This window comes from Chlorocebus sabaeus, chromosome 9 (genome assembly GCF_047675955.1).
Source record: "Chlorocebus sabaeus isolate Y175 chromosome 9, mChlSab1.0.hap1, whole genome shotgun sequence".
In the NCBI taxonomy this organism is placed as follows: Eukaryota; Metazoa; Chordata; class Mammalia; order Primates; family Cercopithecidae; genus Chlorocebus; species Chlorocebus sabaeus.
Window position 1 is genome coordinate 117868795 of NC_132912.1, and position 23161 is coordinate 117891955.

General features: G+C 33.7%; 1 protein-coding gene across 3 annotated transcripts in view; it reads left to right on the plus strand.

Annotated features, from left to right (window-relative positions):
• The window catches only part of ATRNL1 (attractin like 1), an 809729-nt gene that overhangs the window by 68686 nt on the left and 717882 nt on the right, over positions 1–23161 (plus strand). The gene's annotated exons all lie outside the window — the stretch shown is intronic.

A 23161-nucleotide genomic window follows, 5' to 3' on the forward strand; every position in this document is an offset into this window, starting at 1 on the left:
ATATAACACCTGTTACTTCACCTTCCTGCACTCATCTTTTGCTCTCAGATGGCTGTGTTTTATTTCTTGAGGATTTTAGTTTCTGGCTTACTGTCACTGTGTCCAGAATACATAAAGCAGATATTTTTATGTTGTAAATATGCACTTAAGTACTTCTCCTACCTGGCCTTTCAATTTCTTGATCTACCAAAGATTTTGTTTTCCATCCTCCTTGAGCCACTCTCTCCATTGTTACGTTCTAGACCTTGTTATTCCAGTACAATGAGTCCGTAATTTCCATTTGAAATACCTTACTTTTCAAGTACCACTGATCTCTCCAGCTTACTATTTCTAGTGCCCACACTCTGACAATTCTTTGACCTTACCAGAGCCTTTAGTCTGTTGAGACTATCAGTTTTTCCACTCTCTCACTCTTTTTTGTCCATATTTCTAACCCTACCTTTTTTATCCGTACTTCTAACCCTACCCATACTTCTAAACCTACCCAGCTTTAAATTTCGTAATTACCATTCTCAAGTTGTTTTTTTTAAAATGATGTCTGGTACTTACTTAGCTGTAGGTTTATAATTACTCATGTCAAGTTGGCCCTTAATGACATCTGAAACTTTTGCCAGTCTAGCTTGGTCTCTCTCCCAGCTTTCCTGGATGACTACTTCATACCTTTTCCTCTCTCCTCAAGTTTCAGACACTTCCTTCTCTATCATCACTCTCAATTGATGACCTTAGTTCTTATTTTACTGAGAAAATAGAAGTAATCAGAGGAGAATGGCTATTGATGGGAACATGTTGGAGGGTAATGTTTAATAAGCTTACATACATTATTGTCATAACAAACTCATGAAAATGTTGAGGCAGATGTGTGGCTGAGTTATTCCAACTTTTGAATCAGTTAACAGATGTTCTATGTAGAAAGACAATTTTCTGATTTTGCTATTAATTTTTGGTTTTATAGTGCTCAGGAAATATTGTTGGTATCATTTCTACTTTTTAAATTTATTGGAATTTTCTTTGTGGCTCAGTTTTCATAAATATTTGATAGGTACTTGAGAAGAAGATAAATCCAATAATATCAAGGTATGGAGTTTGATATTATTTATTTATAATGTTGACTTTAGTGATTATATTGTTAGACCTTCTATTACTTAGTATTTTTTGTTCTTAATCTATCTTGCTGTGAAAGTTGAAGTAAAATTTTAAAGTGTTAGTCTGTTTTTCCTATTTCTCCTTATATATTCTGGAATTTATGTTTTATAGAAGTTGCTATTACAGATATTAATAACTGTTATGTGTTTATTGTAAATTGTATTACTTAATATTATAAAGTGATTTGTTGTTTAATGTTTTCTTGACCTGAATTCTACCTCATCCATTATTAATATTGCCATTGTTTTGTTTTTTTGGTCAGTCTTTTTCTAGTATACCTTTGCTCATCCCTTTATGGTTATGATTGTTTAGTGTTTTAGAATCACTTTTAAAAAAATGTATTTCTTGCATACAAGAGAGAGTTGAATTTTGCTTTGTGGTTCCTTTTCTTTTGTAAATTTTCTGTGCATGTCTTATATTTTCAAAAGTCATTCTTGCCTTTTTTGTTGGTTTGTTTTTAATTATACCTCTTCACATGTTTAGGGCTCCCCTTCCCCTTACTTTGTTTTATTTTTTTGTGGGATGGGTATGGTAAGTTTTGAGATCTGCTTCCATTAGTTTCCTCTATGCTACTTGTTTCTCATCACCCTTTCAGCAATTTTGTGGCTGCTTTTGTTTAGCTCTTTTGGTTGCACTTGATGTTTGTACATTCATACCTAATCTGGACTTCATGAGGAATTTTTTTTTTTACCCTCATAATTTCTCTGGAAATGTAATTTTCTTTTCCTTTCACTTCATCCACTTTCCCCGTGTTTTCCTTTTGTTTTCCATTTCTTTTTCCAGGGAGGATGGGGGAGATTCAGAACTAAACTGTCACCATGTTTGTCCTTGAAACACAGGTTTTGACTTTTGAAATTTTAAAATGAGTACTTAACTTAGTCTAAAGTTAAGCAATACTCTTATTCTTTGATCAGCCTCCAATTTATAGGATACTGTTTTTCACTGTTTTAGTTATTTTTGTTTTGTTTCAAACACAATGATATAATGATAATTATATCATTTTATATTATAAATAAATTAAACAGTAAGTAGTACATTTATTTACAGGGGTCAGCAAAAGGCTTCTATAAAGGACCAGATAGTAAATATCTTAGGCTTTGTTGGTCATACAATCTCTGTCACAACTAATTAACTCTGCCTTGTAGCATGAAAGTTGCCATAGACAATACATAAACAAATGGGCATGGTTATGTTCAATAAAAATTTATTTACAAAAACAGGTGGTGGGCTAGATTTAGCCTTTGGGCCTTACTCTGCCTACACCTGCTCTTAAGAGAGAGAGAGTATGCTTCTAGAGCCCTAGCAACCCTGATCCAACTTAAATTGAAATTTGGCATTTAATTTTTTTTTGGACATTATATATAGGGAAAATTCATGCCCCAAAGTAGCGTGATATCTAGTAAATGGCCCAAAGTTCCCAGGGGGAACAGTTGTTTTGTTTATGTGGAACCAAGGCTGAAATACATGCTATCTGTCTGCCTCCACGGAGCATATTTTTAAAAACTCACTTTTTCATTGAGGATGTACATCTTCAAGGATCTTGACTTTATATAGATACTCTCTAATCTTATACCTACATGGACCCACCTTCAATGTTGGCCATTAAAATGGAATCTCTAGGCCACCTGATTAGTATATGTCATCCTTACTGAATTATAAATTAATAGTATATAATTCACAGTTTGCCAAATATATTTCATGTGCTTTATAGTTTCTTTTATTGAATGTTCGTCTCATTCAGCCATCAGACGTAATGGTGGTTATGCTTTCCGAGGGTGGCCAGGAAAGCACGATGGGTTTATTCTGATCAACTATTAGTGATAAATATTGATATAGGTTGTTAGCTGATATATTCATCTGCTGGTAGATTTTTGTTTGATTTGGGATAATCTGATTACAGAATGCCAATTCTGTTTTAGATAATCTAAACATATTTTTATATTGAGTTTCTTTTGGCTTATTCCACAACCAAAATACTGTGTCTAAATAAATTTATCAGCAGGGTATTTTTGGCTTGATTTTTGTCTTACTAACTGTATTACTTGTCAGGCATACTTAAGAATGTAGTGTAAGATGAAAATGGGAAGGATACATTATTGATGAGTTTTATAAGAATAATAGATAAACCATGAGCAGTTTAACATTCTGTGAATTATCGAAGTACAAAGCAAAACCCAACAAATTTTTTGTAAAATTATTTCTCAGTAGAAAAATTAATATATTACTTTACTTATCCCTAATGCATTTTGAATTTGCTGCTTACATGTTGAAAGTATGTGGTGTCATAAGATAATCTATAGCACTTTCAAAGAAAAGAGTACAAAAGGATGGGTAAATGTAGTTTAAAGATGTTGTCAGAATAATTAAGTTCACTACAGAAAAGTGCTACTTTAGGGAATGATACTATATTAAGTAGGGCTGCTTTGAATATAACGAGGGGGTGATTTATTATCTTAGTTATAAGGTAAATGCTTGTTATCTCCACAGAGACTAGTTTTTTGTGTTTTTCCCCTTTTTTTTTTTTTTTTTTAGAACTACTGTGCTGTGATGCTAGTTTAGCTTCTTCTTCCTGACTGATTTTAATGGTATCAGCTACCCAAATGCAGGTTGGATTTACTTTAAATATCCTTACATGTTTGAAGTTTCTAGAAAATGAAGAACCTAAATGTTTTTATATTAAAAAACAGATTATCTTTTTAACTAGTATTGTGGGGAAGGTAACTGAAAAGTAAGCCAAAAATATAGCAGGGTAATTCATGAAAACAGGGTATTTTACTAGATTAAAAATTTACTCTGAGATATATTAAGATGAAGGATATTGATTTCACCATAATGTAGACATTTTAAAAAGAGATAAATTTTCACTTAATATACCTCAAAATGATCACTTATTCAACTTTTAATAACATTGCAAATAGTTGTGAGGTATTGCTGGTTCTGTACCAGTACTATGAAATCTCCTTGGAGATTTTGTCATAATCTGATCTAGAACAAAGAAACCATCTGATTTACTTATCTTTAATTATGTTAGTTTGAGCATTACACATTAGCATTAAAATAATCTAAGATACTAGAGAATACTTTCTAACTGTTGAGACTGTAGATATCTATAGCTGTTTATGGCATTGACATCACTGTTTCATGTGTTTTAGGGTGTCTATTGATCTAAGGAGTACCTCCAAACATTGGATTGAGTTTGTGGCTTATAGGAGTACATTTCTGGTTCTATTTGATTCTAGGAACATGCAGTAATGGATATCAGCAAATGGTGCATCAGGCATTTAGCGTTATCTTTGCAGGACTTATTTCTAGCACAGGCATACATATAATAAACATAATAAGCATGCATATGATTTGTTGGTAGATAATATGTTTTTTAGAAATAGAGCAAGGTAAGGCAGTTGAAACTACTGGGGGTGGGAGGTGGCTACATTTTAAAATAGGAAGGCTGGGATAGGCCTCAATGAGAAAGTGAATTTTGAGCAAAGACTTAAAGGAATGAAGGAGTTTGCTGTGTAGATATCTGGGAGAATGGTGTTCCTTGGAAGTGGGAACAGCTAGTACAAAGACTGTAAGGTGAGAACATGTTTGGCATGTTTAAGGGATAATATGGAGTCTAGAGAAGAGTGAGAGCAGGAGAATAAAACTTAAGCGATGAGATTAGAAAAGTAATAAGGAGCTAGATCACCAGGTTTTTGTATGGCCTTTCTCTTTCATCTGAGTGAAATGGGGAGACACTGCAAGATTTTGATCAGAGCAAATGAGATAATTTTTATGTGAATTGTTTTGGCTGCATGTTGTAAATAAACTTTATGGAAGAAAGAACAGGAAGAGGATAGTTAGGAAGTTGTTAATGGTAATCTGGTCCAAAAATGATGGTGAGAATTAGCTGATTTGTTTGATTTTTTAAAAAAGTAGAGCCAATAGTATTTGCTGAGGGTTTAGGTGTAGAGTATGAGATAAAAGAGAGAAACCAAGGGTAATTGCAAAAGTTTTGGCCTGAGCAGCTGGAAAGATGAAATTGCCATCAACTGATATGTAGAAGATTGTGAAGCAGGTTTGGGGTGAAGGTGTTTTGAAGATGAGAAGTTGAGTTTGGACATATTGTACGTGAGATAGCTACTAGATGTCAAAGAGAAAATGTCAAGCAGACAGTTGGATATATATGATGCTACAGGTGCTCTTTTTTTTTTTTTTAATTTATATTCTTTTTCTAAGAAGTTTTAGAGCAGGAATTCTGCAGTATACCTCCTTGTGTGTATACTTTCTAGTAAAGTACCATATTCTTACTGGAGTCCTAGAGAGAACGACGGGCTGAAGGTGTACATTTGGGAGTTCTTGGGAGTTCTTAAAGCCAAGAGACTAGATCAGATCACTAATGAAGTGGTTGTAGATAAAAAGGAGAATAAAAGGATTGAGCTATAGGGTCCCCGAATAATAAGAGGTAGGGGAGAAAAGGAAGATAAGCAAGGAACAGTACGGTGAAGTGTAAGCCAAGTGCAGAAATAATATGAAGTGGGAAGGTAATCAACGGAGCCACATTCTGCTGATGCTTCAAGCACGATGGTTACTAAGGACTGATCATTGAATTTAGCACTGTGCAGTCAATGGTGATCTTGACAGGAACAGTTTTGGTGTATTGGTGGGGTGAAAGTCTCACAATATTGGATTTAATAGGGAATGAGAGGAGTAGAAGTGGAAATGATGGGTGGAGCCAACTCTTTCAAGGAAATGTGTTTGAAAAGGAAAGCACAAAGTGAGCAGAAACTGTCAAGAAATGTAGGATCCTTTTTAGCTTGGATTTTTACAGAAGCAGACAATGAGACAAAGATTTCAGTGAAATAATTTTATTTGAGAAAGTGTAGGTAACACTGTTAGGGGAGTTGAGAGGTGATACAAGGATGAGAAGGCAGCCATTTAAGGGTCTAGGCTATAATTGACACATAATCTCTGAAATTTTCTTCTTTATTAACCCTCTCAGTTGATGTGTCCCATGGACTATGTCTCCAAAACACACCCATTCTTAGTAGGGAACCCACCCATTTTTAGTAGAAATGGGGTTTTTCCATGCCTGTCTCGCACTCCTGAGCTCAAGTGATCTGCCTGTTTTGACATCCCAAAGTTCTGAGGTTACAAAGTACTGTGTCATCCGGTGTGGCTTGATTAATATGAAAATGTTTATAGAGGTAAGACAACAGAATACTTAAGAAAATAGCTTGTGTGAAGCATACACAAATAAATCTGGAAGGGAGCTGTGCCTTTTTTTTTTTTTTTTTTTGAGACAGAGTCTGACTCTGTCACAGGGGCTGGAATGCAGTGGCACTATCTCAGCTCACTGCAGCCTCTGCCTCTGGGTTCAAGTGATCCTCCCACCTCAGCCTCCCAAGTGGTTGGGATTATAGGCATGCACCACTACACCCAGCTAATTTTTGCATTTTTAGTAGAGATGGGGTTTCGCCATGCCTGTCTCGAGCTCCTGAGCTGAAGTGATCTGCCTGCTTCGATCTCCCAAAGTGCTGGGAGTACAGGCATGAGCCACTGTGCCTGGCCAAGGAAGGGAACTTTTTTGTGAGAGCATCCTAGAGTACAGCTTCTAAAAGTGATGTCGAGTTATCAAGTGCTTAGGTGTGACAGTGACAACAAGATTTATGTTCAAAATTATTGGAAAAATCCAGAAAATGTATAATGAAGGAATCAGCTTGCAGTAAAGGTTCTACATGCTTTTGTTTGTCACACAGTGGAAGTGGCCTTCATAATTGTATAGTGATGAAAAGACTTGTTAATCCACAGCTTTATTTCCTGCATTTTTCATTTTCTGGAAGATGTTTTATTTTCCTCTAAGCTCCTGTGTCCTTTTGTTTTTAAATGCATATGACATGTTACAGTTTGAGTATGTCCCCTCCAAAATTCATGTTGAAACCTAATCCCCAGTGTGGTAGTATTAAGAGGTGGGGCTTTTTGGGATGTGATTAAGTCAGGATGACTCTGCTGTCATGACTGGATTAGTGCCTTACAAAAAGTGCTGGAGGGAGCTAGCTGGCTCCTTTTTGCCTTCCATCCTTCCATCATGTGAGGACACAGCATTCTTCCCCTCTGGAGCACATAGCAAACAAGGCACCATCTTGAAGCAGACACCAAATCTGCCAGCACCTTGATTTTGAAATTCCTAGTTTCTGGACTGTTAGAAATAAATTTCCATTGTTTATTAATTACATATATGCTGGTTTATATGGGTACTCTCTTTTTTCTAAAAAAATTTATATTCTTTTTCTAAAAAGTTTTAGAGCAGGAATTCTGCAACATACCTCCTGTGTGTATACTTTCTAGTAAAGGGCCATATATTAAATGCTTGATAAATATTTGTGGATGAATAAATAGGGTTTTCAGCATACTTTCCTTAAAAGTGTGAATCTGTGTTTCACACTTTGTTTTTAGTATATTAACCAACTTATTTAAATTGTGTACTATACATAATTATTATTCTCCTTCTAGTGGTGACTCATAATATGCTGTGCTTGATGTTCTCCATTTGTCTCTCCACATCCACCTTTTATTTTTTTCCATCCTGTTTCCATGCCCTCTGGCTTCCAGGTAGGCTGAGCCAGTGATGGCAGATCTGATGGTGGGAGATGAGTGGGGTTGAGGTATTTTATTCCACCAACTTTCTCCCTGCTGGATAACTTTGGGTTAGTTGTGTTGCTCTATTGAAGGCTGAACTGTCAGGTGTCTTCATATAGCTATTCTCTAGGAATTCTGGAAACACTCCCTCCTCTTGCTTTTTTAAGGCCAACGGGTGGTAAAGGCTTCCTGTTGTGGTAGGTCTCAGGATATTGCCCTGGTCATACCTTTATAAATAGCCTTTTATTAGATACTTTATAATTATTTTGAGCACATTATTTATTTCCTGTCAGAACCCTGGCTGATATAGTAGCTACTATTGACTTTTTAGAGATTCAAATATAACTTTTGACCAAAATGATCCTTAATATGTTCTTATTCTGGAAGTTGAGAGGAAGAAGTGTCTTGTGAGAGGATTTCACAAGTGGAGAAAAATGTTGGCAGAAGTATAAACATTTCAGAATAGCACAGAATTAGGTCCTTCACTCCATTTCTACTATGCTTATTCTTGAATTTTTAAATTTTAATATCACACGGTCATCTTTAATGTTGCATTTTCTCTTAATGCTAAAGATTGATATATTTATCATCTTTCAAGAGTAGCTGTTCTAATTTTTTAATACGCAGCACCCTTATTTATGTATGTCTTCCTGTTTATTAAAGAAAATCTTTTTGTTGTATATTCTTTTAAATTTCTTTTTGAATTATGCTAACTCAGACTCAACTTTTGTTGGTTATTATGCTATCAACGTAGAAGTAATTGTATCTTACTAGCAAAATACCCCTGAAGTGTATTTGATGGGAGGATATTTATTTTTTAAAAAGCCCATTTGCTGTATTCCTTTAAGTTTTCTCTTTAAAATCATGTTCATTAAAAAAAATGTTGAATTTTTTGTTTTCAACTTTCCATTATTCTGAAATCCAGAAATTCTTGTTGTATATTTGTTTTTAAAAGTAGCTTTATCACATATACATGCGCATATCATCTGGTTTGCTTGTATTTGACCTTTATAAAAAGGTCGTATTTATGCCATTTTCTCAGGCTTTCTTTGATTTTGTTTACTACGATTATTACCAAGATTCATCTATGTCATTATATATTGCTGCAGTTAACTTCTTTATATTTAGTATTTTATTCATTGTATAACTCTACCACAATTTGTTTACCCATTTCCTTGCTTTTGAGCTTTTGGGTTTGGTACCTGGTAAAATATATCCACCGTAGCCATTTTGAGACATATCCTGATAAACTATTGCATTTTAAGAGGTGAAGAAAAGAATCCTTAGGATTTTCCAGCAGAAAGATGAAATATCTTACAAGCAAGAGATTAGGCTAGTATCAGATTTTTCAAAAGCAACATACAGATCAAAGCAACCATGGAAAAAAATTTTCAAGAGACTTAAGAAAGTATAGACCAAGGGTTTTATGTCTTGCCAAATTATACCTCAGGTGTCAAGGCTATCAAAACTAATTTTGAACATAGAAAAACTCAGTTAATACTGTATGTGTGTGCCTTTACCTGAGAAATTTATATACTAGGGTAGAGGTGTGCAGATGTTTTTAGGTAAGGGTTCAGATAGTAAGTAATTTAGGCTTTGTACCCTGCTAAATTCTGTTGACTCTGTTGTCACTACTCAGTTCTTCCATTGAAACTGTATACAAACAGTATAAATTGCATAAAAGGGTGAGTGTGGCTATGTCCAATAAAACCTGATTTACAAAAGCAATTGGTGGAGTTAATGGGCTGTAATTTTCCAATCCCTGTCCTGGAGAATGAGCTTCATCTAATGAACAGATAAATGGGAACACTTCAGGTAAAAGATTGTTGGAAAACATTTCACATACTTAATTTTAGAGCTAAGACTAAAATAACGGTGGGAATATGGGTAGACAACTAAGTGTGCAAATGTTACACATTCTGTCCAAGTAGAAACAATGCAGTTAAAAATGAGAGAAGGGAGAGGAAAGGGGAAATCAAAGATAAGAACATCGACAGCTGCATGTGTAATAGATAGGAATCAAAAGATGCCATTTAACACTTGATATTCCATCAAGGTCTGTTGGACCCAATTTTAGTTTTTAGTTTGTTTTCTGAGCAGGCCCACCTATTTGTGAAGACTATTATTTTATACATTTTATTTTTTCTTAGAAGTCTTTCAAAGAACAAAGAGAACATTTACTTGTTAAAAAATCAGAATAAAATGTTCTGTCTGTAATTACCAGATGGGTCTGTTGCATTCTTTTAAAAATCTAAGATACACTGTAGAATTTAAATGTTGTTATTTTCTATGTTCTGAAGCATTTTGCTATTTATCATTTTAGGAACGAATTCATTGCTTATCAGTTATTTCCAACTATGCTAAAAATTAACAATAAAACAGAAGCTTTTTAGAAAGATGATGCCACAGTGAAAAAAACTGTCATCCTTTAGTTGTATTATTTTAGTGCCCAAAGTATTTTATTACCTTTAAAGAAGGCATACAAGAAGACAAAGTACCATCATTGTAGCCCACTTTTATTTTTTGTTGAACACAGTTGAGAATTTAGAATTTTTCATTTTCTGCCCATACTAGTAAAAAGTTGAAAGATCTTTCACAGTTATTAGACAAAGAAGAAGATGAATGCAAAGAGACAAATAACAATGCAAAGAGATAGATAGCACACTGTAAACTCTGGTGATAGTGTAATTGATCATTTACTTCAATCTCAGACTATGGATCTTCAGGAAACAATATCCTAAATGAATTTTTTAAAATTCAAAGATTCAATGAGTAAACAATATGGTTTCATTTTTTGTTATGTTTATATGCCCCAACATTTCTTTAATACAAAGAGGTTTGCTATATTTAAATTCTTTTTGGAATCTGCAAAAGGTAGTTTTGACTGACACTTTTTTATTGTGTAAATTACTTATAACATGATGTGATAAAGCAACTAAAAGGAACCATTGAACCATGATAAATGCTGATAACTATTGTTCTAGGTATATTGAGGATTAAAACTGACAGAACAGATAATAAAATTAGGTAAGAAAGATGAGAATTAAGGGCACTATGCAAGGTATATACACAAAGAAAAACACTGTAACAAAGATATAAACGTTCTTACATACCAAAAGAAATAAAAGCAAATATCAAATAGGAAAAAAACTCAGAAAAATGCGTTATAATACACACAGTAATTGTAACATAAAATTCTGTGACAGAGTTGAGATTCACCATAATATCAGTACATGGGAATGGGATTAACTTGCTTATTAAAACAAAACATTTCAACTTGCTGCATAAAACAAAACCCAAATCTATGCATTATTTAGGAGACATTTATAACATTGATTCAGAAACGATGAAAATGAACAGATAAGGATTTCATAGGTGAATGATTACAATAAGACAGTAGGGAATATTGAAACATACGAGACAAGAATACCTTATAATTACTAAAACCCACAATTCACCAAATTGATATCATATGTATTAGAAGAATTTACCTATATACCAGACAACCCAGCAACCACCTATAGAAAACAGAAACCACAGGCAGTGAAGAGAAACAGTGTCACTTCAGTACAAAACAAGTCCATCATTATTGTCAATACATGACAAGATAAAAATAAGAAAATACCTAAAAAAATCTAAACAATGTAACTAATAAAGTTGAAGTTAAGGATGTATATTGAACAATACAGCCTGATTATAGAGAATGTTATCTTTTCAAGTGCACATGGAAAACCCACAAAAATTCACTGACTATATAAAAAATTAGTCGTTTCCCAAGAATGGAAGTATTGAAAATAAACACCTGAATATTAAATAAAATCTTTCTGTTGGGTGAATGGGGAAATACAAGGAAAAATTACAGAATTTCTGAAAAATAGTGATGGTAAAAGCAACACATATAAAAATTTATGGGATACATTTAGAGCAGTTATCAGAAATATATAATATTAAACAACTATATTAATATGAATGAAAATAAATGCACCACATTCCCAATTCAAAAAGCTAGAAAAAGAATAGCTAAAACAACAAATAAAGACTTTTCGTAACTTTTTACATAACTAGGAAAATAAAAATAAGAACTGAAATTAATGATGTAAGAACAGAAAAATAGATTAATTTTTTGAAAAAAAAAAAAAAAATAGACAAGCCAGCAGCTCATTTAATCAAGAAACGAGAGAGCAAGCACAAATGCACAGAAGAAGAAATGACAAGGGAGAATGAATATTGATAGGATATTAAAAGAATAGACTATCTTGTACACCAATGCAGTTAAATCTGAAAATGTTGAAGAAATGAATTATTTCATAGAAAGTAGCAATTTTCCAAATTGAACCCAATACATATAGAAAGTTTACATAAAACACTTTCCATAGAAAAAGTGGAGAAAGCACCAGGCCTAGACGATACCACAGAATAAATTTAGCAAAATCTTAATAGCAGGATAGTCTCAATGCTGTGTAGGTTGTTTCAGAGAATAAAAAAGGAAGGAAAACTTCCAAATTTGTTTTACAAGGGAAGTATAACATTACCACTTAAACCCACTACACAGAAATAGAAAATTTACATATCTATATGATTAAAAATTAAATAAAACGTTTCCCCCTTAAATATCAACACAAAATTCTAAATAAAATGAATACTCCAACACATTCTTGTCTTAATGTGTGTGGAGTTTTATTAATGTATTTTATAATAACCATCCTTGGATGCCTGGTTATATATCCCACTTAATAATAAAATACACATTAATAGATAAGGATCATTAATTAAGTGGGATATATAACCAGGCATCCAAGGATTACTATTATGAAATATGTTAATAAAACTCACTATACTAGTAGGTCAAAGAAGAAAAATGATGTGGTTATTTCCATTGTTATTAAATCACATTTCTAATAAAAACACTTGAGAAAATGGGAATGGATGGCTACTATATGAACATAATAAATATGTTTCAATCCCAAAGCTAGCATCTTTTACTTCATAATGGAAAAAAGCATTTCTATTGACTTCAAGAGCAAAACAAGGGTGCGCACTATCTCCAGTGCAAGGTTTTATACACACACATACACACACAACTATGCATATAACTATATATACACAACTATATATATATATACACACTAACTATGAAGTAGTAATATATATACATGTGCTACTTTTTGTGTAAGGGAAGTAAAATATAGTTATGCATGCTTATTTGAGCAAAAATGAACACAGGAAAGATAAACCAGAAAACAAATATGTTGGTTATTTACAAGTGGTGGTAGAGAATGGTATGGTAAATATATTATATGAAAGTATATTTACCTGTGTTTACTCTTTTAAAAAATAGTCTTGACTTTTAGAAGCATTGATTTTTAGAAGCATATTAATCATTTACATATTGAACAATTAAATAAAGGAAGAAAAAAATAAAACAATGTAAGCTGAAACAAATGAACCCAACTGTGTTTCAAATGAATAGGATAATCATTCCGAAAGGGGGTGAACAGAACTAATGCAAGTGATTTTTGAACACAGTATTTGACTATATGCTCTCAGACTAGGTGTAGATGTGAGGAAGGACTGTAAACAAATCTCTCAGGTTTGTTTTTTGAAGGTTTAGGTGAAGCAATTCTGAAATTGTTTTAGATATATTTTTAGACTGAAAATAAGTAAATGTATTGTTTTTGGGAACCAGAGTTCTCCAAGTGGAAGATGAGACCAGCAGATATGAAATGGGGAAGTCAAGGAAGAATCCTGCCCTGGATGGATTGCAATAGGAGGTATCAGTATGAGTTTATGGTTACTTAGATAAATAGATACATAGATGTGTAGATGCATAAATAAATAGGTTAATACATAGATGTAGATTCTTCTGAAAGGGCCCAGAAGCTAAGACACCCCAGTAGTCATGAGCACACAGAACACTCATATTCCCAGATCTGGTTTGTAATATTTCCTATGAAAAGGAAGCAGGGCTCCTTGGAGGACTTGCTTATTCTATGACTGAGAGAAGGAAAGTAAAGATAAGCTGAGTATATCTTGTTATATCAAATTAAGGAAGGGCTCAAGAAAATGATGGGTCATGTCAAAAGAACACAGGAGTCACCTTCTAGGGGATCCCATTGGTAAAACATGGGACAATTTGAGCATTAAAATAATTTAGGAATGAAGTGCATTAAAAAATATTGAAAAAATAGGAATGCATAAACTTACACTGAGAGCAGACAGGTACAAATACAGAGAAGGGAAGCCTGTACATAGAATGCAGACTGTCATAGTTGGAGTTGAAAAATCATTTTGTAAAAGTCGTAGTAAAAGTTGGTATGGGAAAGAATCGTCAATGGATGTTAATTCTGTGGGAGTGGGTATGAAGTTTTTTAATGAGATGTGCATGGCATTTAAGTCTCCCCTATAGATTGCTGATAAGGTGCAGGAGAAAAATCATAACTACACAGTAGAGAAACCTGTCAATAACTTCTCTGAGTGATCAAAATTAACATCACAAACTAAGGGGAATTGGACACTATGTGCCTTTGCATATAATACCTACAGAAAGAGACATTACATGTGGTAGAGTTCTGAAAACCCGTTCTGTAAAAGTTCAAATAGTAAATATTTTGAACTTGGTAGACTATGCAGTTTCTGTCTCATCTATTCAATTCTGCCATTATAGGGTGACAGCAAGCCATAGATAAGTAACTGAGTGAACAGAACAAAGAGGCGTTTTATGGAAAGGGGGAAAATGTTCACAAATTAAACATCTGATAAGAGGTTAATATCCAAAATATATAAACAACTTAAAACAACCTGATTGAAAAATTGGCAAAGGATCTAAGTAGACATTTCTCAAAGAAGACATACAAATGATAAGAAACGCTGGCAAGGTTGTGGAGAAAAGGGAGCCCTCATACATTATTGGTGGGAACGTAAATTAGTACAACCACGATGGAGAACAGTTCGGAGGTTCCTCAAAAAACTAAAAATGACCCAGCAATCTCACTGCTAGATACATACCCAAAAGAAACAAGATCATTATAGTGAAGAGATACCTACACTCCCATGTTTGTTGCAGTACTGTTCATCATAGCCAAGATTTGGAAGCAACGTAAGTGTCCATCAACAGAGGAATGGATAAAGAAAAAATGGTACATATATACAATGGAGTACCATTCAGCCATAAAAAAGAAAGCAACTCTGTCATTTGCAACATGGATGGAACTGGAAATCATTAAGTGAAATAAGCCAGGCACAGAAAGAAAACTGTATATTCTCACTTATTTGTGGGAGCTACAAATAAAAAACTCATGGAGATAGTAGAATGATGGTTACTAGAGGCTGGGAAGGGTCGTTGGTGGGGATGTGAGGATGATTAATGGGTGCAAAAAATATATATAGAATGAGTAAAGTCTAGTATTTGATAGCACAACAGTGACTAGTCAACAACAGTTTATTGTGCATTTTAAAATAATACAGTAGAATTGGATTGTTTGTAACAAAGAAATGAATAAATGTTTGATGTGATTATTATGCAATGTATGTTTGTTTCAAAACATCTCATGTAACCCATAAATATATACATCTGTAACCATAAAAATTAAAAATAAAAAAATTTATAAGGCAAAAGATAAAAATGGCCAACAGGTGTATGAAAAAATGCTCAATATTACTAGTCATCAGGGAAATGCAAATTAAAACTATAATTATCTATGACCTATCCCCTCACACCTGTTAGAATGGCTATAAAAGAGACAAAAGATAGCAGGTATTGGTGAGGATGTGGAAAACAGGGAGTCCTTGTACACTATTGGTGGGAATAATTTTTTTTCTTTTTTTTCTTTTTTTTTTTCTTTTTAAAAAAATGAGCGGCAGAGTAGGTTTGACCCCACAGGACATAGCTTGCCAACCCCCACCTTACAGTATTGTGACTAGGAATGCCTAACCTGAAGCTAATCGTGAAGCAATATCACAAACTTCAGATAAAGAATATGCCATGTAAAAAGAGGGATGGTTGGCTTTATTCTTCAAAAATATCCATGTTTTGGGAGAGAAAGAAGGGTTGAAAAATTGTTCCGGATTAAAGGACGCTTACAAGACATGACAACTGGTTGTTGACCACTGGTGCACAACATGGTGACAACAAATGCATGAGAACTGGTGATTCCAGACTGGATTCTGTGCTGGATGAAAAATTAAAAAACGCTATGAAGGACATTATGCACTCAGTTCACAAAATTAAAATGTATAGATACATTAAAGTATTGTACAAATGTTAACTTTCTTAAAGGTGATAACTGCAATATGGTTATGCATAATAGAAAGGGTGCTTTTTTTTTTTTTTTTTTTGGGAGACAGAGTCTTCCTCTGTAGCCTAGGCTGGAGTGATCTTGGCTCACTGTAGCCTTCGCTTCCCGGGTTCAAGTGATTCTTCTGCCTCAGTCTTCTGAGTAGCTGGGACTACAGACGCGCGCCAGCACGCCCGGTTTGTTTATTTTTATTTTTAGTAGAGATGGGGTTTCACCATGCTAACCAGGATGGTCTTGATCTCCTGACTTTGAGATCCACCCACCTCGGTCTCCCAAAGTGCTGGGATTATAGGCAGTGGAGCCACCGCATCCAGCCTGTTCTTAAGAAATACATACCAAAGTATTGGGGCAATAAGAATGATGTATACAACTGGGAGGGAGGGAGAGGCACAGGGAGGGGAAGGGGGAGGGGAGGGAAAGGGGAAGGGGGGGAGAGGGAGAAAGGGAGAGGAAGGAAGAGAGAGAGGGAGAATGGACTAATGATAAACGGGAAAAATGTTGACACTTAGGGAATCTGAATGACAGGTATATGTGTATGGGGAGTTCTTTGGCTGTTCTTGCACTTTTGAAATTCTTTGCAAATAAAATGTAAAAATAGAAGAAGTAGATACATGTTTTTTCATATTTGGTTATGTGGAATATATATTTAAGTGAAGATTTTCAGAATTCCCTTGAATTTGCTGTGGCAGTAAAGGAAATGTCAGTTTGTCCTTTTTTGTTATACTTAGAGTTATGGCTTTTAGGGAATCTACAAATCTCAGAGGGGAATTATGTGGATGGTTTTACTAACTTGGACCATAAAGCTCTTCTGGGTTGGTCCTGAGGGAAATTTATTTCACTTTAGGTTAGCAATACCTCATAAACTTTCTAAGAATCTCAATGTGAGTCTCAAGGTGAGTATAATATTAATGTTTTGCTTTAGTATTTTTCATGTTTTAAGAATTTTGGAGGTATAGTTGGGAAGCCATTATTAATGTCATTTAATGTTAACTTTTTTCCTTTTGATCTAAAAATCATTAGATTTTTTCAGAAAGGTATTTTTAAAATTAAATTTAGTGATACTATGAGTTTCTCCTCTGCTCTTAATATCACATGTTTTTAAAAATTCTGTGGTGAATTTTAAGTGTAGATTGGGCGTTGATTTTTAGCACACTGGTGTCTGAAAATAGATCCATAGAACAGATGTATTAAGTGATGGGAAATAGGAGTTTTTAATAGGAGAAATCTCCAGTTTAAAAACAGTTCAATCATAGGAATCACAAAAAGCAAAATTTTGTTGTGTGTTGCAATTAGGCTAGGCATTTATGGTAGAGTTTCATTTGTGCAGACCTTTTTAGGAATAATTAAGTAAAATAAAACAGTATCAATATAATGAGTAAAATTACAGTTATGCCATGCATAATATTTCAGTTAATCACAGACTGAATATATGATGGAGGTCTCATAAGATTATGCTGGAACTGAAAAATTCCTATCCCTGGAGATGATGTAGCTGTCAAAATGTCATAGTGCAATGCACTATTCATGTGTTTGAGGTGATGTTGGTGTAAAGAAACCTATTTCACTGCCAGTCATACAGAAGTATGGCACATACAATTATCTATAGTACATAATATTTGATGCTGATAATAACTACATTAGTGATTTATGTGTTTGCTTTTTATTGTTACTTTAGAGTGTACTCCTTCTACTTACAAGGAAAACAAAACCCTGTAAAATAGCCTTAGGCAGGAAGTATTCCAGAAGAAGGCATTATTATCATAGGAGATGAGAGCTCCATGCATATGAATGCCCCTGAAGACCTTCCAGTGGGACAAGATGTGGAGGTGGAAGACAGTGATATTGATGATCCTGACTTTGTGTAGGCCTATGCTAATGTGTGTGTGTCTTTGTTTTTAGCAAAAAATTAAAAAATATAAAATACAAAATTAAAAAATAGGAAAAAGCGTATATAATAAGGATATAAGGGAAAAAATTTTTATAGCTGTAAAATATGTTTGTGTTTTAGGCTGTTATTACAGAAGGATCAAAAAGTTAAAACATTAAAAAGTTTATAAGTAAAAATTTATAGTAAGCTAAGGTTAATTTATTATTGAAAGGAGAAAAATATTTTAAAAATAAATTTAGTGTTGACTAAGTATACAGTGCTTATAAATTCTATAGTAGTATACAATAATGTCCTAGGCCTTCACATTCACTCACCACTTACCCATTGACTCATCCAGAGCAACTTCTAGTCCTGCAAGCTTCATTCATGGTAAGTGTCCTATACAGGTATACCGTTTTTAATTTTTTGCACCACGCTTTTACTATAGCTTTTCTATATGTTTAGCTACACGAATACCATTATGTTCTAATTAGCTACAGTATTCAGTACAACAACATGCTGTACGGGTTTTTCGTTCAGGAGCAATAGGCTATACCACACAGCCTATGTATGTAGTAGGCTATACCATTTAGGTTTGTAGAAGTATGCTCTGTGATGTTCACACAGTGATGAAATTGCTTAACAGTGCATTTCTCAGAACGTATTCTTGTTGTTAAGGAACACATGACTGTATCATTTTAGCAAACTGCTTTGCCAGTGTGACAAAGGCTCCAATTAAAATTGTATACAATTTTTTTTTACTTACTAAATGTTTTTAGTTTTACTGAGTGAATTAGTAAACCATATGCTTTTAAACTATTCAGGAACTATAAAATACGTATCTTTGAAAATTTGCATTGACTATATTAAAAAGTTTTAATGTGCATTCATATTCAGAAAATTCTCATTTTTCTGTATCTGCTTAATATTCTTTCATTGATGGACATATCAGTGCCTTAAAAAGCAGCCATTCTTTTATTTTATATATTTTAAACATTTTATTTATTTGGAAGAAATATGCACTCCCTGTAATTTGTACTTATTTTACAACATTTTTTATTTTTGATTATTATGGGCACATAATAGTTGTATATGTTTATGAGATACATGTGATGTTTTGATAGAGGCATACAATATGTAATGATCACATCAGGGTAATTGGGATATCTATCACTTCAACCCTTTATTATTTCTTTGTGTTAGGAATATTTCAGTTCTACTTCTTTAGTTATTTACTGCTTTTGCACCAACCTAATAAAAATATACAATAAATTATTGTTAACTGTAGTCACCCTATTTTGCTACCAAATACTAGCTCTTATTCATTCTGTCTGTATTTTTGTACACATTAACCAGCCTCACTTTATCCCCTGCTCTCTGCTACCTTTCCCAGCTTCTAGTAACTATCATTCCACTCTTTATATCCATAAATTCAACTATTTTTAGCTTCCACATATAAGTGAGAACGTGTGATATTTGTCTTTCTGTGTCTGGTTTATTTCACTTAACAGTGCCCTTCAGTTTCATCCGTGTGGTTGCAGATGACAGGATTTCATTAATTTTTTATGGTTAAATAATGTTCCATTGTGTATATGTACAGCATTTTCTTTATCCGTTCATCTGTTGATGGATGCTTAGGTTGCTTTCATAGCTTTGCTATTGTGAATAGTGCTGCAATAAACATGGGAATGCAGGTATCTCTTTGATACACAGATTTTCTTTCTTTTGGATATATATCCAGCAGTGGTATTGCTGGATCATGTGGTAGTTCTATTTTTAGTTTTTTAGGAACCTCAAACTGTTCTTCATAGTGGTTGTACTAATTTATATTACCACCCGCAGTGTATGAGGATTCTCCTTTCTCCACATCCTTACCAGCATTATTGCCTGTCTTCTGGATAAAAGCCATTTTAACTGGAGTGAGATGATATCTCATTATAATTTTGATTTGTATTTATCTGATGATTAGTGAGTATTTTTTCATATACCCGTTTGCCACTTTTATATTGATATGATTAGGCTTTGTGTCCCTACCGAAATCTCAATTGAATTGTAATCCCCATATTCTCCACAATCCCCACGTATCAAGGGAGAGACCAGGTAGAGGTAATTACATCATGGGAGCAGCTTCCTGCATGCTGTTCTCATTATGTATATCATGAGTGAGTTCTCATGAGATCTGATGGTTTTGTAAGTATTTCGTAGTTCCTCCTGTGTTCATTATTCTCCCTGCCACCATTTGAAGAAGGTGCCTTCCTTCCCTTTCACCTTCCACCATGATTGCAAGTTCCCTGAGGCCTCCTCAGCCATGCTGAACTGTGAGTCAATTAAACCCCTTTCCTTTATAAATTACTCAGTCTTGGGCAGTTCTTAATAGCAGTGTGAAAATGGGCTAATAACATATGTTGTCTTTTGAGAAAAGTTCCATTCAGATCTTTTGTCTATTTAAAAATAAGATCCTTTTCCCCTTTTCAATTGTTTGACAATTTTGTATATTCTGGTTATTAATCCCTTGTCAGAGGGTACTTTGAAAATATTTTCTCTCATTCTGCGGGTTGTCTCTTCACTGTGTTGATTGTTTCCTTTGCTGTGCAGAAGACTTTTTTAGCTTGATGCAATGCATTTGCCCATTTTTTGCTTTGGTTACCTGTGCCTTTAAGTTCCTACTCAAGAAATCCGCCCAGACCAATGTCCTGGAGTGTTTCTCCAGTGTTTTCTTCTAGTATTTTCATAGTTTCACGTGTTAGATGTAAGTCTTTAATCCATTTTGATTTTATTTTCGTATATGGTGAGAGAGAGGGGTCTAGCTTCATTCTTCTGCGTACGGATATCCAGTTTTCCCAGAACCATTTATTGAAGAGACTGTCCTTTCCTCAATGTATGTTCTTGACACCCTTGTAAAAAACGAGTTGACTGTAAATGTGTGAATTCATTTCTGGAGTCTCTATTCTGTTCCATTGGTCTATATTTCTGTTCTTATGCCAGTACAATGCTGTTTGGACTACTACGGCTTTGTAATATAATTTCAAGTCCAGTAATGTGATGCCTCCTGTTTTGTTCTTTTTGCTCAGGATGGCTTTGGCTATTCTGGGTCTTTTGTGGTTTCATATAAATTTTAGGATTATTTTATTTCTGTGAAGAATGTCGTTAGTATTTTGATAGGCAATAATGCTGTTAATGTTTAATCTGTAGATCCTTTGGGTAGTTTGGACATTTTAACAATATTTTTCCAATCCGTGAACGTGGGATATTTCCATTTTTTGTGTGTTCTCTTCAATTTCTTTCGTCAGTGTCTTATAATTTTAATTGTAGAGATCTTTCACTTCTTTGGTTAATTCCCAGACATTTTATTTTAATTGTAGCTATTTTAAATAGGATTACTTTTTTTTGGTTTCTTTTTTAGATTGTTCACTGTTGCCATACAGGAATGCTACTGTTTTTTTGTCCTTGATTTTGTATCCCTGCAACATTACTGGATATGTTTATCAGTTCCAATAGTTTTTGGAGTCTTTAGGTTTTCTAAATATAAGATCATATAATCTAGAAACAAGGAAAAACTCGATTTCCTCCTTTCTAATTAGGATGTCCTTTATTTCTTTCTCTTTACTAATTGCTGTAGCTAGGACATCCAGTACTATGTTGAATAAAAGTGACGAAAGGATCCTGTCATATTCCAGATATTAGAGGAAAGGCTTTCAGTTTTTCCCCATTTATTATGATACTAGCTGTGGGTTTGTTGTATATGACTTTTAATCTGTTGAAGTATGTTTCTTCTTTACCCAGTTTTTTAGTTTTTGTAGTGATGGGATTTTGAATTATTGAATGCATTTTGGCACGAATTGAAATGGTCATATGATTTTTGCTCTTCATTCTGTTGACACCTTCAGGTACTAGGTTTTTGTTTGATGGGAGACGTTTCATCAGTGCTTCCATCTTGCTATGTGTTATTGACCTACTCAGGTTTTGAATTTCTCCATGATTTAATCTTGGTATGTTGCAAGTAATTTGTCTGTTTCTTCTGTTTTACAGTTTATTGGCACTTTGTCTCCTAATAGTCTCTCATGATTCTTTGATTTTCTGTGGTATCCCTTGTAATGTCTCCTTTTTCATCTCTGATTTTCTTTATTTAGTTCTTCTCTCTTTTTTCTTTGTCTGATAAAAGATTTGTCTATATTATTTATCTTTTCAAAAATAAACTTTTCATTTTATTGACCTTTTGTATTTTTTTATTATTGATTTAATTTCTGCTCTGATCTTTATTATTTTGTTTCTTCTACTAATTTTGGTTTGCTCTTGCTCTTTGAGTTCTTTAAGATATATGATTAGGATGATTAGGTTGTTTATTTGAAGTTTTTCTATTTTTTTAATGTAAGCATTTATTGCCATAAAATTCCCTCTTAGAACTGCTTTTGCTGTATTCTTTAGGTTTTGGTATGTTTGTTTCCATTTTCATTTGTTTCTGGAAATTTTAAAATTTACTTCTGAATTTCTTCATTGACCGAAGTGGTTTTTAAAGAAGCGTTTCCATGAGTTTCTATAGTTTTCAAAGTTCCTCTTGCTACTGATTTCTAGTTTTATTCTGTTGTGATCAGAAGAGATACTTGATACTTGATATGATTTAAATTGTTTTGAATTTTTGAGACATATTTTGTGTCCTAATGAATGGTCTGTCTTGCAGGATATTCTATGTGCTGAGGAGAAGAATGTGGATTCTGCAGCTATTAGATGAAATGGTCTGTAAATGTCCATGTGGTCTGTAGTGCAGATTAAGGTCTGATCTGATGTTTCTTTGTTTATTTTCTGTCTGGATGATCTGTCCAATCCTGATAATGTGCTGTTGAAGTCCCAAGATATTATTGTTTTGGGGTCTGTCTCTCTTTTTAGATCTAATAATGTTTGCATTATATTTTTAGTGCTCCAGTGTTGGGTACATATAGATTTACAATTGTTATAGCCTCTTGCTGAAGAGACTCCTTTATCACTATGTAATAACCTTGTCTCTTTTTACAGTTTTTTTCTCTTGAAATCTATTTATGAGATAGAAGTATAGCTACTCCTTCTTGCTTTGTTTTTGTTTGTTTGTTCCCACTGGCATGGAATATCTTTTTTCATCCCTTTATTTTTGGTCTATGTGTATTTATGGGTGAAGTGTTTCTTCTAGGCAGCATGTAGTTGGGTCTTATTTTTAATCCATTTTTCTACGTCTTTTGCTTGGAGAATGTAGTCTGTGTATCTTCAA